The 14,414-nt window shown below is 40.0% G+C and overlaps 1 protein-coding gene across 2 annotated transcripts in view; it reads right to left on the reverse strand.

Annotated features, from left to right (window-relative positions):
* TRPM3 (transient receptor potential cation channel subfamily M member 3) overlaps positions 1-14,414 on the reverse strand; it is a 1,350,903-nt gene that overhangs the window by 317,958 nt on the left and 1,018,531 nt on the right. The gene's annotated exons all lie outside the window — the stretch shown is intronic.

The raw sequence follows: 14,414 nt of genomic DNA on the forward strand, positions 1-14,414 counted from the left end.
ATAGAGTAAATGACGAAGCAAAGATGACAATTAAAAAAACCTGGGGTTTATCATGTACTAAATATTATCTACAAAAAATTCACCAGATTGGATTTAATAATAGAAAGTGGGCACTCAAATATATGATTTTTGTAAACAATATTTGAGACACAATGTTTATGTTAAATTATATTTCTTTATTCAATATTCTGGCATACAACTGTGTACTACATAGATTCTTAATTAAAAGCTTAATTGTGTGATGCCATAATCTAAGAAAAAATAATGGCATGAAAAACAAATCACGTAAGTAACGAGGTAAATCCTACACCACAATAATGACAAAAGAGAGACTGCAAAACAAGCCAACCACATGCCTGTGGTTTTGAAATTAGGCTGTAAAAGAGGAAACCCTGACATGGATGTTTTAATTCATTTGCTGTCAATTTCTATGCTTGTATAAAACTCTGCTTTGCAGCAGAAAAATCGAACCTTTCAAATTGTATGGCGACATTGATACCATTCCCATATTTTTTGTAAGTGCTACTTCGTAAAATAATAATGAATCTCAAATGCAGTTTTAAGACTTTAAAAAGTTGGAGCTTTACACATTTATCCTGTATTCTCAAAAGGGAAGAGATTACAGATTTATGTTATTGAAGTCTGTGATTATAATATGTGATTTTGTAGAAAAAAATGACAAATGCTAAATTAGTAACTTTTTGATTCAAGAAAACTGAAAGAATCCTTTGGAGAAATTCCGTTAGGAATGCATGATAAAAAAGAAAGAAAATAGAGTCAGACCTACATAGTGTACAGAGTGTAGAGGTAGGAGGGAGTCAGATCAGGCAGGAGAAAGAATGCCACACCAGAGGACTAAATTAAAATGCATGGTATAGAAAGATGTATGGGATCCTTAGACAATATAGAGATAGAAGACATTCACCAAGTTGGTTTCTAAACTCTATAAAGTACATATACTTGGAAATTTCGGGAACATTTAGGCTAAGAAATGTGTTCACCAAGTTGGTATTAACCAAGTTGGCTTTCTCACATAATCGTCTACAATTTTCTCTTTTTCTATTAGATAAAATAGCACTTAATTAAAATCGAGATAACATAGAAGAGGAAAAATCAATTAGGGATAACTACACCACTTCAACATTCCTTTTGAAGGCAACAATAGATATTTTAAAACAATTTAAACTCTTGCCTCAGTATACTATAAACCACACAGTCAGTCAATAAATCTTTATTTGCTTTAAAAACATAAAAGAATACGTAACATGAATTTCATCAAAAAACATTGCCATAACACATACTAACAATTTTGTCAGGCTTTAAGAATCAGAGCATAAAGTAACTTGTGCTTAAAAAGAAAGAACATCTTATCAACAATCTACATAACAAAACAAGGGTGGATACCCTACTCCCTTAATTAGCTCATCTATCTCACACACTCTTGTTACACTTAAAACAATAGAATAAAACATGGAATAAAAAGAACAGTCTGTGCCTCACACTAAGTTCCATAAGACATATCATTGCTGTACATTACTTGCCCACCATATTATACAGTCTTACTGCAGCCGCAATAGATTTATATACCATCATGCAAAACAATTCAATCTGCAGTAGTTGCAAGTAAATTCGGTCCAGTCTTACATCTTCTTATATCAAGTGACCTAGGTGGGGGGACTACAAAACAGTTTCCTTGGTGCAGTATAGAGCTTACAAAAGAAGACAAAATGTAGCATAGATTGTATAGACTCTGAAATACATGGGGATGGACAAGATCCCTTTCCCCAAACATATTTTTAGGATAAGAAACCAAGAAATGGGCAATATTAAATCAGAATCTACCTATGATGGTGGTGAGGTAAAGTAAATAAATAGGGCTCCACACAATTTGTTGTGGTTGAAAGTTGATGAGCAGCCACTCTCCTCTTACTGTACTCTAGATCTTCATTCCTCCTCATCAACATAGTAAGAATTCTGTTTTAACACCAGTTTTGATTGAGGAACTAACACACTTAGGCCCATATTTATACTTTTTTAGCATCACATTTGCGCTGCTTTTTGACGCAAAAAACGGCACAAACTTTCAAATTACAATTGTATTTTGCAAGTTTGCGCTGCTTTTGTGTAAAAAAATGACGCAAATGCTGCGCTAAAAAAGCATAAATATGGGCCTAAGGGCCTGATTATACCCTTGGCGGATGGAATAGTCCATCACAAACGGGCAGATATCTCTTCCGCTGTATTACAAGTTGAGTTATATAGTACAGAACTTGTAAAATGGCAGGTGGGATATCTGTCATGGTTATGAAAGACTATCCCATTCACCAAGGTAGCAACCAGGCCCTTAGTGTTGTTAACAAATTCTAATTGCCCTAGCAGGGTAAATTGGTCCTTTACATATGTTAACTATGGAATGTTGAATGTTGTATCATGTTGCGAACAATCAGTGATGACAACTTGATTAAGATGTGTTTATAACTTTAACCAAACCATGTACAGTAACCTCAATTGTGAATGATAGGCATAAGGGGAATGGATAACGATCTTCTCACAAATGCAACACATATCTCGAAGGTGGCCACAGAGATGCATCTGGCCTTTTAAATATTAATCATCAAGTCCAGAGGTTTGGAAACCAGTCTTGCAGAAAACTTTAAAACTGCAGCTTTGGTCTGATCAAATTGAGTCTTTATTACTTTTGTAAGATGTGCGTAGGTGCCTTTATTATGGAAAGGTACCTACAGACACATAAAAGTAAGTATGTATAAAAGTCTAGTCTTGTTAATGTATTGCGATTTCTACTTTGCTAATCAGCTGATTACAAACCATGGCATATGATTTTGAGATATTTATGGACAAATCCAGTTGGCTCATAAACAAAAAAAAGTTATCCAAAAACCTTTGCAGGCCTACCCCCCTTAATGACAGCAAAATACCATAATCTATTTATAATAGTGCAGGAAGTCACTTAGCTCCCACCCTAGGAGTAGCAGCCTCTACTTTCAACAAAAATGAATCAAGATCGTTGATTCAGAAGCAAAAAGAAAGGTTGCCAAAATGCACCCTTGTCTAACACCCCACCTAATCTCAGTTGAGAAGATGCACTCCCTATTGGACCCATATCTAATGCACCCCATCTTGTCAGTATAAAGTTGATTTAGAAGGTGCACAACTGAGGATCCACTCCCATTTCTAGCATCCTCTCCCATAACTTTCTCTGGTTGACACAATCAACTGAGGAGCTAGGATCCATGCAAATGCTAGCTAAATACAGCCTCTCTTCACACTAGAATATTTACTGATTATAAGGTGAAGGTTCAAGCATTGCTCTATAGTCCCCAAGCCCTGTTTAAACCCATACTGAGCACAGAAGTATACCTTTTTCATAAGTCCAAGCCTCCATGTGATCTACAAGATTCTACCCAGTCCTTTGGTGGTAGAGTCAATGAGAGAAATGGAATGATAACAGCATTGATCAGCTCGATCTGTCTTCTTAAAGAAGGGGATGATAACTGAATTAGACCAGGCCTGGGAGGCAGGGGGGCGGCCTGTATATGGTGCACTTCTCACTCGTTGACTTAAAAAAGGGCCCTTAGGTCTATATTTCTTTGAATAGATCAGTGGAGACCTCATCTGGGCCTGGCACCTTGTTCCTTGGGCTTCATTTAATTGAAGATATTACATTCTTTAGAGTAACTGATGAAAAATCTCAGCAGTCTTGGATTGGGTATGCCATGTCGATGCTGCCTATTGTGTCCGGTGATGTAATATTGTCAGACACCTTGGAGATGTGCTCCACCCACACATGCAGAAGAATAAGTGCATACATGATTGAATTGTGACTATGTAAAAAAAGTGATGGATGGAATGCTTGAATTAATCTCAGCCACTTGCAATCGCTCGGGCCGTATCCCAATTCATTGTTTTTTTGCACACCATGCCTCCTCAGATTGGACCCAGCCATATGTAAATCAGTCTTGACCCTGCTCCTCACGGGAAAATCCAGCCCGAACTGCCAGGCCAGGTCCCTCCTAAATTGGAACACAAGCAACTGAGGACTGGTGTAACCCTAGTTAGGGGTGTTCAACCAGGTATTACTTGGGTCCAGTGGCACAGTGAGCTTGAGACCCATGTCTGGGCATTTGCAGCACAAGTAGGGCAGCAAATTAAACTGCCCCATAGACAGGATATTGGGCATACTACTGAACCCCCGGAAATCCAAGCAACTGCTCCCGATAGAATGGGAGTCTGCTAGACATTGTTGGTACAAACATCTGAAACGCTCCCGAATTAACACTCCTTATGCCCCAGAAGCTCCACTGTCCCGCCTGATCCATATCTCAGGGAAGCAAAATATCCCAGGTCTCAACAAACTGATATCACATAATATTACTAAACTAGGAGACCTATACGGAGGAGGGAAACTCACCTACACTGAGCTACAAACACAATATGACCTCCCCCCGGTTTATTCATCACCCACAACGCCATCATTAAAATCGCCCAAAAAACTTGGAGAACTGGAAACCTTGAACCCCCCACTCACAATAGCTGCAACACCATTTGCTCAATTGGAGATCTAAAAGGTGTAGTATCTGGAATCTACAAAGCGCTACTAGTAGCACACGCCTACCCCTAGCAAAACTTACATCCAAATGGCAATCGGACTTAGACATCACTTGGGATGAAACGCAATGGGATCGGATCACCTCTCATGTCTATCCGGTATCCAGAAATGCCAGGTTTAAATTAATAAACCTATACAATTTTCACAGGGCCTACATGACCCCACAAATGATCTCCAAAATCTACAGTACAAACTCCACAAGTTGTCCCAGATGTGCGGAACCTGCAGCTAGCCTCATACATATGCTCTGGAGCTGCCCCCAACTTAACGCATTCTGGGAAGAGACTTTTGCAAAAACCTCAGCCTGCACTGATAGATCATTAAATAAATCCCCAGCAGTGGCTCTACTGGGGGACTTCCCACGTCCGACGGCTCTTAAAATTTCCAACAAGTTTATAGACCTAGCTCTGATCCTGGCGAGATGGGAAATAACCACAAACTGGAAATCCCCTCCAGGCCCACAAATATCCAGATGGCAAAACTCATTTGAGAAGTGGGCAGAAGCAGAAGGAACGACACTGCTACGCGAGGCACTACTTGAGCTCAGGCCCAGAGATGATGCATCCCAATGGGAATCAATTCTGGAAAAACTAAAATCACCAAATGCATCCACTGAAGAAGCAAACAGAACCACAATGGACTCAGACACAGACTCAAACGCCACACAGGAATCCTAATGCTCTGTGAGCGAGGACTGTAACAACTAACCCTATTGAGACCTGCCAACTGTGAATTACATTTATAAAATCTGAAGCATGAGGGGAGGGAGGGGGGAACAGCAATTTAAGTCAGATCACCTTTGCATTAATGTTATTGTTTTATTCAATTTTTTTTATAAAATCTTTGAAAAAAAAAAAAAGTAGGACAACAAATGCAAAAAGAAAAAGGTGTTTGATGGAATGCTTGGATCAGTCTCAGCCACTGGCAATAGCTTGGGCCTGGCTCGGTGGTTCATGCTGGACTGCTCAGATTCAAGCAGGGTCAAGACTGATTTGCATATGACTGGATCCAAACAGAGGAGCATGGTGTGCAAAATAATGAGAGATTGGGATGTGGCCCTGAATAATTATCAGTCACTGAGATTAATTCAAGCATTCTATCCATCACTTTATTTGTATATTTTGATGTATCTAAAAAAGCATTTACAGTTTTCCAAAAAAGGAGTGCATCATACCTACTACTAGCCTCACGTAATTGCTCCCAGGCTTCCTGCCTTATGATGTTCTTTCTCTCCTTTGTCACCTGCTTATAAAGTAGTCTGCACATCCTCCCTTGGTGACTTCATTAAAGGCCTTATTAAACACTGGTGAGAAGATGAACAGGCTGCCTTGAACCATTTCTTTAATCGTTGGTTCTCTACAGAGTACTGGCATGATTAGAAGCTCATTCCCAGTTTTGTAAATTTCATATTAAGCCAAGAGCAAATGAGAGGGATCTATCCCAGACCTCAAGCACACCATCAGCTGTCCCTGAATCCTATCTACTAGCTCTGTCAGTGGGAGTCCAGGATCGGCACTAACCCATTTACTCAAAATACCTCTATTATTGCTAACCCTTATCAATGGTATAGAACAAGAGCACTGTAATTGTGTGTGGCCTACAGACAATCTTAGTTTGCGGTCATATAATGCTGCAGAAATGTGAAATTAGAAACCTTTTGAATCCACTGATTTGTCATACTGAAACCAATCATACTTCGAGGACCCTTCATTGTAAAAGTAGATTGCTTTAGGACTGTTGCCACAGCCAAGTCTAGTTTTAGTACTAAGTACCGCCTGCTCATGATCTTGTTGAAGAACTCACCACAAGGGTTATGTTCCAAATGCAAATAATCCACATTATCCTATCCTAGTGTAGCACACACAACATTCCTCCAGAGTGTACAAAGCCTACTATCAAAATTCACTCCCCCACAACATTACAGCAAAGTCCCCCTTTAGGTTATCAAGTACCACGCTTAAAGCCAGATTACGTGACTCAGCTATTTCTACATTATAACAATTAAAATTATTATGATAGTAGTTAATAAGAACAATTATTTGCATGGCATTAAAAAAAAAAACATGTAATTTGAAAATATGGTGAATTAAAAAAGGTTTTAAATATTCTACCCTCTACAGAAACAAAAAACAAATTCAACAGGCCACTCTTATTATACTATAAACCACACAATCAGGTTGTTGAAGACTAAATCACTCACCTTTCTCCCCAAAATGCTTTTTATTTTCTTGTATTTGATATGTGAGGAGGAAATTAACCTGTAGCAAGGCCTCAATGAATTGCCATGTTTTAAGCACTTAGATGTGCAGATGTAAACATCGATTAGTATAGGCAAAGAGAAGATATATTTATATCGTCAAGTGATCATTATTTCTAGTGAATAGTTTTGCAAATGAAAATTGTTTATCTCCCAAAAAAGCAGCTGGCAAATCAGGATCCTGATATAAATGTATTTTGATAGAGCGTACATTTTAGTGCTGTCCCTCCTGTCACAAAAGTCATCAGACGGTGACTAGTTTAGGTTTATGAAAGTAGAAAAGTGGAAAAACTGAGGTAGAAAGCTGCACTGACACATTTTAAATGTGCATTTGTTTGTATTTCAAAGTTTGACTTAGGTGCCTTTTGAATTAAATCACATGCTAGAAGGTTGATTTTAAGATGTAATTTAGACTCTAAACAAATATTGCATATAGAAATAATATTGAATTTCTCGTGATTAATGAATGATTAATGAGTGTTAAGATGATGCACAATGAGAAAAATTTACTTCTCTGTTATACTCAATGAAGTGCAATAACACAGCTTTTGCCATTTATATGAAATGTTTTACTTATGCTGATGAAATATTATTCAAGCTGAACTTACAAGTTTTCATATTATATGTGTTTTACTAAGACATAATAATTCAATGCATTTTATATTTTTCTCTTGTGTTAGACTAAGTGAGGCCCACAGAGCTTGCATTTTGCAGGCATCTGAAAGTGTTGAATTATATTTTTCATAACGTGAAGTCTTCTTTCAGATTTTGTTCCCATGAGAAGCAAAGCCCTTTTGTAATAGGTCCATTATTTAAACATGGAAGAGATGTACCCATCTGTCCTTGGAAACATTACATTGCAGGGACATGGTCTGAGATTGTGTTCATTTGTATCAAACTTGCTTAAAGTCAGACAGAAAGGAGATGTTCCCATGACAGACTTGGAGAGTTTTCAAACTGTTGCAACCCGAAGTCTGGTGATGAATTCTAATTGGATGATGCCTATTGAACATAACGTTAACCGGCATCTTTGACAAATCAGAGCATTTCTTGTAAATTGCTAAATCAATGGACAGTTGAACTTTAGTCAGTCTGCAGCATTTTCTTGAGCAATCCTGAGCATACCTTTGCGGCTTGCAGAGGCTGCCCTGATGCTTGCTGATCCTGATGTCTTGCTGATGAGGATTCCCTGAATGCTGTGCCCTTGGAGAGGTATCATCCTCTCTGCCATTTTCCCTTACCCTTGAAATGACCTTTTTAGAGTTGGTGATCCTTTATTTTGCTCTTTCAGAAGACTCATGCCTGAGCTTCTAATATGCTGACACTTTAACTTTTTACCTATCTTTTGCCTAACATAGTTAGTATTCTGCAGCCCAAGATGATCATTTTCCAAAAATGTTTTTCCTTTTTGTCGTTTTTTGTATTTTGCCCAGATGTGTTCCTTCCCACACACTTCCCTGATTTGGTATGCTGTAGGGTGTTGAAATATTTTTGATGGATCACCACACATCTTGCTGGATCCAAAGGTCCGTCGACCTTGTTACACATTTGATTCCTGAGAAGGATGGAAAATGCGTCTGCAGCCTTGTGCTTCTGTTAAAGTCATGGGACTACATCATAATCTACCGCAGAAAACAGGCTAAATAGAGCTCCCACTCCAAATCTGTCGTCATTGTTCTCATAAGACATAATGCATCACTCACTGCATGCAAAGAATCGGCATTTAATATTTGAGTGACAGTTTTCCTAATTAATTAAGGAAGTAATATTTACCTAGACAAAGATTAATGAGGTAAAAAGATGGCAGCAAAAAAAAGAGGTAGTGGAAAGACAGAGAATAGTGGTGGGAAAAGGCAGGAATAACAGTGGGGGTACAAGGATGGTACTGAAGGCAGAGGAATAAAGAGAATGGAAGCTAGGGGAGAAAATGAAACTTGTATTTAGGAACATGAAGAAGCAGAGGATGGTAGAGGAAATTGGAATGAAAAATATAGGAGTGTAATTTAGATATGTCTGCCTTGCCTACGTTTGCTTACTTGTGGCTACAATTATAGAAATGTCTTTAATCACTTTGGAAAAAAAAAACTGAAAAACAAAAGAAATGCAAGCCCACCTCCTAAATCATGAGGATTGTGCACACGGTTTGGTGGATAGTTGGCAACAGTGTCAAACATAAGCATGTTTAATTTAGGTAGCCAGTACTGGGTTCTGGCACCATTGACCTTTTCTACCCAATGATGGTGCAAATAGGTTTATGTATTTCATTTCTGCTAGGGTAACTTGGAAGAGATACCCAGACTACAAAATGGATGTACATTTGTGATTTGGATGTGGCACAAACTAAAATAACTGATTAGTGCAGAAGTGAGGCCACTAATATTAGTGCCTGAGGAACCTTTAAAATGGAAAAAATGAATTATTGGACAGAACAGGGTCTTGTGGTGTTTTTTTTTCTTTTCAGGCAGGATATTTGGCTGTGATGCAAATGTACTACTTCTGGCTAACTCCTACATATGGGAAATCTCATCTATATAATTATCATCCATTCACATCACAAAGATTCAAAAAATAGCATGGAGTGTGCACAAACTGAAAATAGCTTAACCTTTGTAGATCACTCCGAATTACACACTCCTATGGGTAATAAGGGCTGAATTTCTCCCTAGATACACAGCTGCATCGATACATAGATGCAAGGCCCTACCTTCAGTTAATTTGGTCAAGACTGGGGCATAGCGACTTGGAGACTGACAGGATAAAAGGTTGTACAATTAGTACATTGTTTTTTTAGGCTTACTATAGCCTTGTAGCCCCCCGGAGCAGGCTATACCAGCCTTTAAAGGCCTGCTCCAGCGTTAAAGGCCTGAGCCAAAGACTAATGATGAAATGTAAAGTTTATTTTAAAGTTTAAGGTTTAATCATTGATTACTTTTTGCCAGGACTGATAATCATTTGCAAATGTTTGTGCTTTAAAGTCTCTAAAAAGGATGCTGAAGTAGTTCATGCCCCTGTTGAAAACCCAATTTGGCCTGCAGCCCTTCTATATCCTAAATTACCAATTAAAACAATTACTTACCTCCAGACTTCTCCTAACATCTCTCATATCAGTCAGCCAACCCCCCACATTTAAACTATTCCCACATGGGAACCCAACTTTCTCCAGTATCCCGGAGAAACCTACAATTGCAGATAAAACCATTGGTCTATCACATTCCAAGGTGTTAGCCTCCCTCCCATGGTTTACCAACAACACACTACACCCAAATTCACATTATGGGATAACATTATAGTTGAAAGTATTCCTTCATGAGCTTTCCCCGCTAACACAAGCATGGACTTCTGTATAACCCTTGTGTTTGAAACTCTAACCTCCAGATATTTATATGACACAGCCCTTTCAATATGCTTGCCATGTAGGTTACAGGTCTGAATATGAATTCCAGTGAGTATTTATCCCTGCGTAAACATGTTCTTATTGTCACTGTGATATCTGGTTCGGTAGCACAAAAAACTGGAAGCATACTCAATAATGAATAGATTGCAAACAGATTGGAAATAGGTTCAAATATTAATACATTAAAAATTTAGGAGAGATATTTAGCACAGCTTTTTTCTGCTCATACAAAGGGCTTTGAGAATCATGCAATCATTAATTATTTATATATTTATATTTATATATAGCACAACATAGCCAAAGTGGTGTTAGCATGCTTCATAAGGAACTAAACAATATGAATATATCTCTGTTACATTGAACACAGTGCTGTAATAAGGGCATAAATAGAAAGACAATGAATGACTCCTGGAACAGATATACTTAATGAATACGTCTGAATAATGTGAGGAGCATTAACTTGGAGAGGCAAAAAGCCAAGGGAGACAAGTGTTTAGAACAATGAGGTAGGAATAGGTGTGAGACTGATGGAGGTAAAAATAGAATATGGAGAATTGTAGAGGTATGAGAATTAGAGAAAAGTGTTATAGGGATGAGAGAGGTAAGAAGGAAGAGAAGTAACTGACAGGCAGTGGGAACAGCAAAGTTGAACAGACAATGGCAGCATACATAAACTTCTTCTACTGAACCCTCCACTATGCTGACATGCTCTAGCATCTCCAAATGTTCCTACAAATTCTTCCAAACCATCCTTAAGCTTTTATTTCAAACTATCCTCATTTCTTACTTGGAATGCTGATTAAATGATTTTAGAGTTATCTTATATTCAGGAGAGAGAGTAGAGGTTTTGGTATGGAACACCTCTATCGAATTCTCAGTTTCTGTATTGCTCTGGTTGTTAATACTTTGTACCTTAATCTGATGAAACTGAACCACTTGTGATATTTCAGCTTGCCAGCTGTAATCCTACAGCTTTTTAATATTTTCATGGCATGCATATAAATTATATTGATTAGAAATAAATTGACTTAATTTCAGTCACTGATTCCTGGTCCTTATTGTGGGGCCAAATGGGCTTCATGAATAGTTGATTTGTTGTATTATTGTTAACTCCCTTATACCTCAGTCAACATAAAAATGTCTATCGGATGAGAGATTGTAAATCACATTCCTGCACTCTCTCATATGTAACTATAAGATTATGTCCATCATTATGACTCTGGTGGTCTTTTCCTAAGACCACCGAAACCACAGGCGCCAGAAGACAGCCAGTGGCTGGCGGTCTTCCGACCACCATATTACAAGTACTGAAGGATTTCCACCACAATTTGGGTGGAAATCCTCCAGTGGTCGTGCTGGTAGTTAGAGGCGCAGGGGCGGTTCCACCACTGGCCTCGCCCTGCCAAAAGGACTCCCCCCATGGTATTATGACCTGTAATATGGCCTGGCAGTGTCCTGATGGCGGGGTGCTGCTGGCGGTGGAAACACCTGTTCCCATTCCCTGGTGGACGACCTCCTAGTCGGACAAGGAAAGTGTGAGTGAGTGTTGTCTGCGTATGTGAATGTAAGTATGTATGAGTGTGTGTATGGGTGTCTGAATGAGTGTTTGAATGCGTGTGTGTATGGGTGTTTCAAAGAGTGTATGATTGTTGAAGTGAGTACGTGTTGGAATGTTTGTGTGAATGCGTGTAAGTATGTGTGTGAGTGAATGCATGTATGTATGCATGTGAGTGGGTTAATGCATGTATGTATGTGTGTGAGTGAATGAGTATGTATGCGTGTGAGTGGATGCGTGTATGTATGCATGTGAGTGAATGCATGTATGTATGTGTGAGTGAATGTGTGTATGTATGCGTGTGAGTGAATGAGTGCATGTATGCGTGTGAGTGAATGTGTGTATGTATGCGGTGTATGTATGCATGTGAGTGAATGAGTGTATGTATGTATGTGAGTGAATGTGTGTATGTAATTGTTGGTGAATGACTGTATGTGGGTGCGTGTGGGTGTGTGTGCATGTGCATGTGCGTGTATGCGGGGAGGGTTGAGTGGGGGAAGGAGGTGCTGTTATGGGAGACGGGTGCTGTTATGGAAAGGGGGTGGCAGGAGGGGGTACTGTTATGGAAGGGGGGTGGGGAGGTATTGAAATTGCAGGGGGGGGGGTGGAGGAGTTGTCTGCTGGTGACAGGCAGACAGGCGACTCGTGATACCACCGGTGGTCTTCAGTGGACCGCCGGGTTGGAGATGCTTATCTCCGGCCTGGTTGTCCAACCGCCCTGGCAGTACAAGCGGGGATGTGGTGGTTTGGCCTCTGCCAAACCGCCATACTCATAAAGTGGCAGCCTTCACTGCCGAGACCCTCACAACGGCCCTGGCAGTCTTTGGACTGCCAGGATCGTAATGAGGGCCCATGTGTCACATGCTCCTCTTACATAGAAATTACATCCAGTGCTAAATTGACAGAGCAGATGTACAATTTATTCACATTGAAAATTCTCTATTTTGGTGTGCACACTGTGCTGAGTGATTTAATGTTAAACAATGGCTAATAATTCCCCATTTTAAGTTCATCGTTTGCCTGAAAATGTTGTGAGTGCACTTTCTATGAAAATCTGTAAAAGCCTGAAAAATGTTCAACAATTCTTCTTATTAAAGTATCAACTAGCCTGCTCAGCATGGGCGTCTTGTTTTCATTACACTTTGGCGGTCATTCTGACCCTGGCGGTTGAAAACCGCCAGGGCAGAGTGCCGCGGAAGCACCGCCACCAGGCTGGCGGTGCTTCATGGGCAATTCTGACCGCGGCGGTAAAGCCGCGGTCAGAAAAGGGCAACCGGCGGTTTCGCGCCGGTTTACCCCTGCCCCAAAGAATCCTCCATGGCGGCGCTGCTCGCAGCACCGCCATGGGGTAAAAACCGCCAGGAACAGGATGGCGGGAACGGGTGTCGTGGGGCCCCTGGGGGCCCCTGCACTGCCCATGCCACAGGCATGGGCAGTGCAGGGGCCCCCTAACAGGGCCCCATAATGATTTTCAGTGTCTGCCTAGCAGACACTGAAAATCGCGACGGGTGCCACTGCACCCGTCGCACACCAGCAACTCCGCCGGCTCCATTCGGAGCCGGCTTCATCGTTGCTGGGGCTTTCCCGCTGGGCGGGCGGGCGGCCTTTTGGCGGTCGCCCGCCCGCCCAGCGGGAAAGTCAGAATGACCGCCGCGGGCCGCCGGGGTCGGAATGACCCCCTTTATCTGCTTTTTTAATTTTGTGCTTTGTTTTCTTTTTCCTCTTTTTCTCTAGATTTGGTAGTTACCCCCCGCTGGTCATTGTTCCCGATCAGTAACGTTTAATACCAGTACAATAAACAAATACTTTCATATTAGCAAGGACCTCCATGTGTGTTCAGTTCCCCCTCTGCTCTCCTTCTTTCTTTCTTTCTTTCTTTCTTTCTTTCTTTCTTTCTTTCTTTCTTTCTTTCTTTCTTTCTTTCTTTATTTCTCTGTCCTGCTGATATGGTTACTTCCTGTGCCTGCTCATTGCTTTTTGTTTAAAACAAATCTGCTCCCATGTGGAATGCAGTCTAATGCCTTTAGCATCCCCTTTCTTGTAAAATGAGAATCTTTCTTTTTACTCCAGAGCTTCCCCTGCCAAGTCTTGCCCCAGGATATATCTTCTATATCCATATCTCTCTTAGACGAGGTTCCTCCCTTGTACTGTTAATTTACCTCCCTGTATCTATCATAATACTATAATTCCTCACCTGTTTCTGTCTTTGTTGGTTCATGTTTTTGCTTTGATATATGCTTGTTAATCATTGCTAATTTGCACCAGTAATTTCATTGATCCCTTCATTAGTCATTATGCAATCTGGGCTAGTAATGCCTATTGGAATGGGAGGTAGTGATTCAATAATAAATGGTATTGGAGTAAACGATTTTAACAGAAAACTAATTTCTGAGGTTGAGATATACACTTGGTTTATTTACACCATGCAATTATGTAATATCTCGGTGTGCGAGTTATAATCTTTATTATTACAGAAATACCCTCATATGTTTCTAGGAAATTAAATTGGTCCTAAAGTGGTAATAGTACATGTGTGCCATTTAAATACCCTTTATCAGTCCACGCCATATTGAAGAATACG

This window comes from Pleurodeles waltl, chromosome 1_1 (genome assembly GCF_031143425.1).
Source record: "Pleurodeles waltl isolate 20211129_DDA chromosome 1_1, aPleWal1.hap1.20221129, whole genome shotgun sequence".
Classification (NCBI taxonomy): domain Eukaryota; kingdom Metazoa; phylum Chordata; class Amphibia; order Caudata; family Salamandridae; genus Pleurodeles; species Pleurodeles waltl.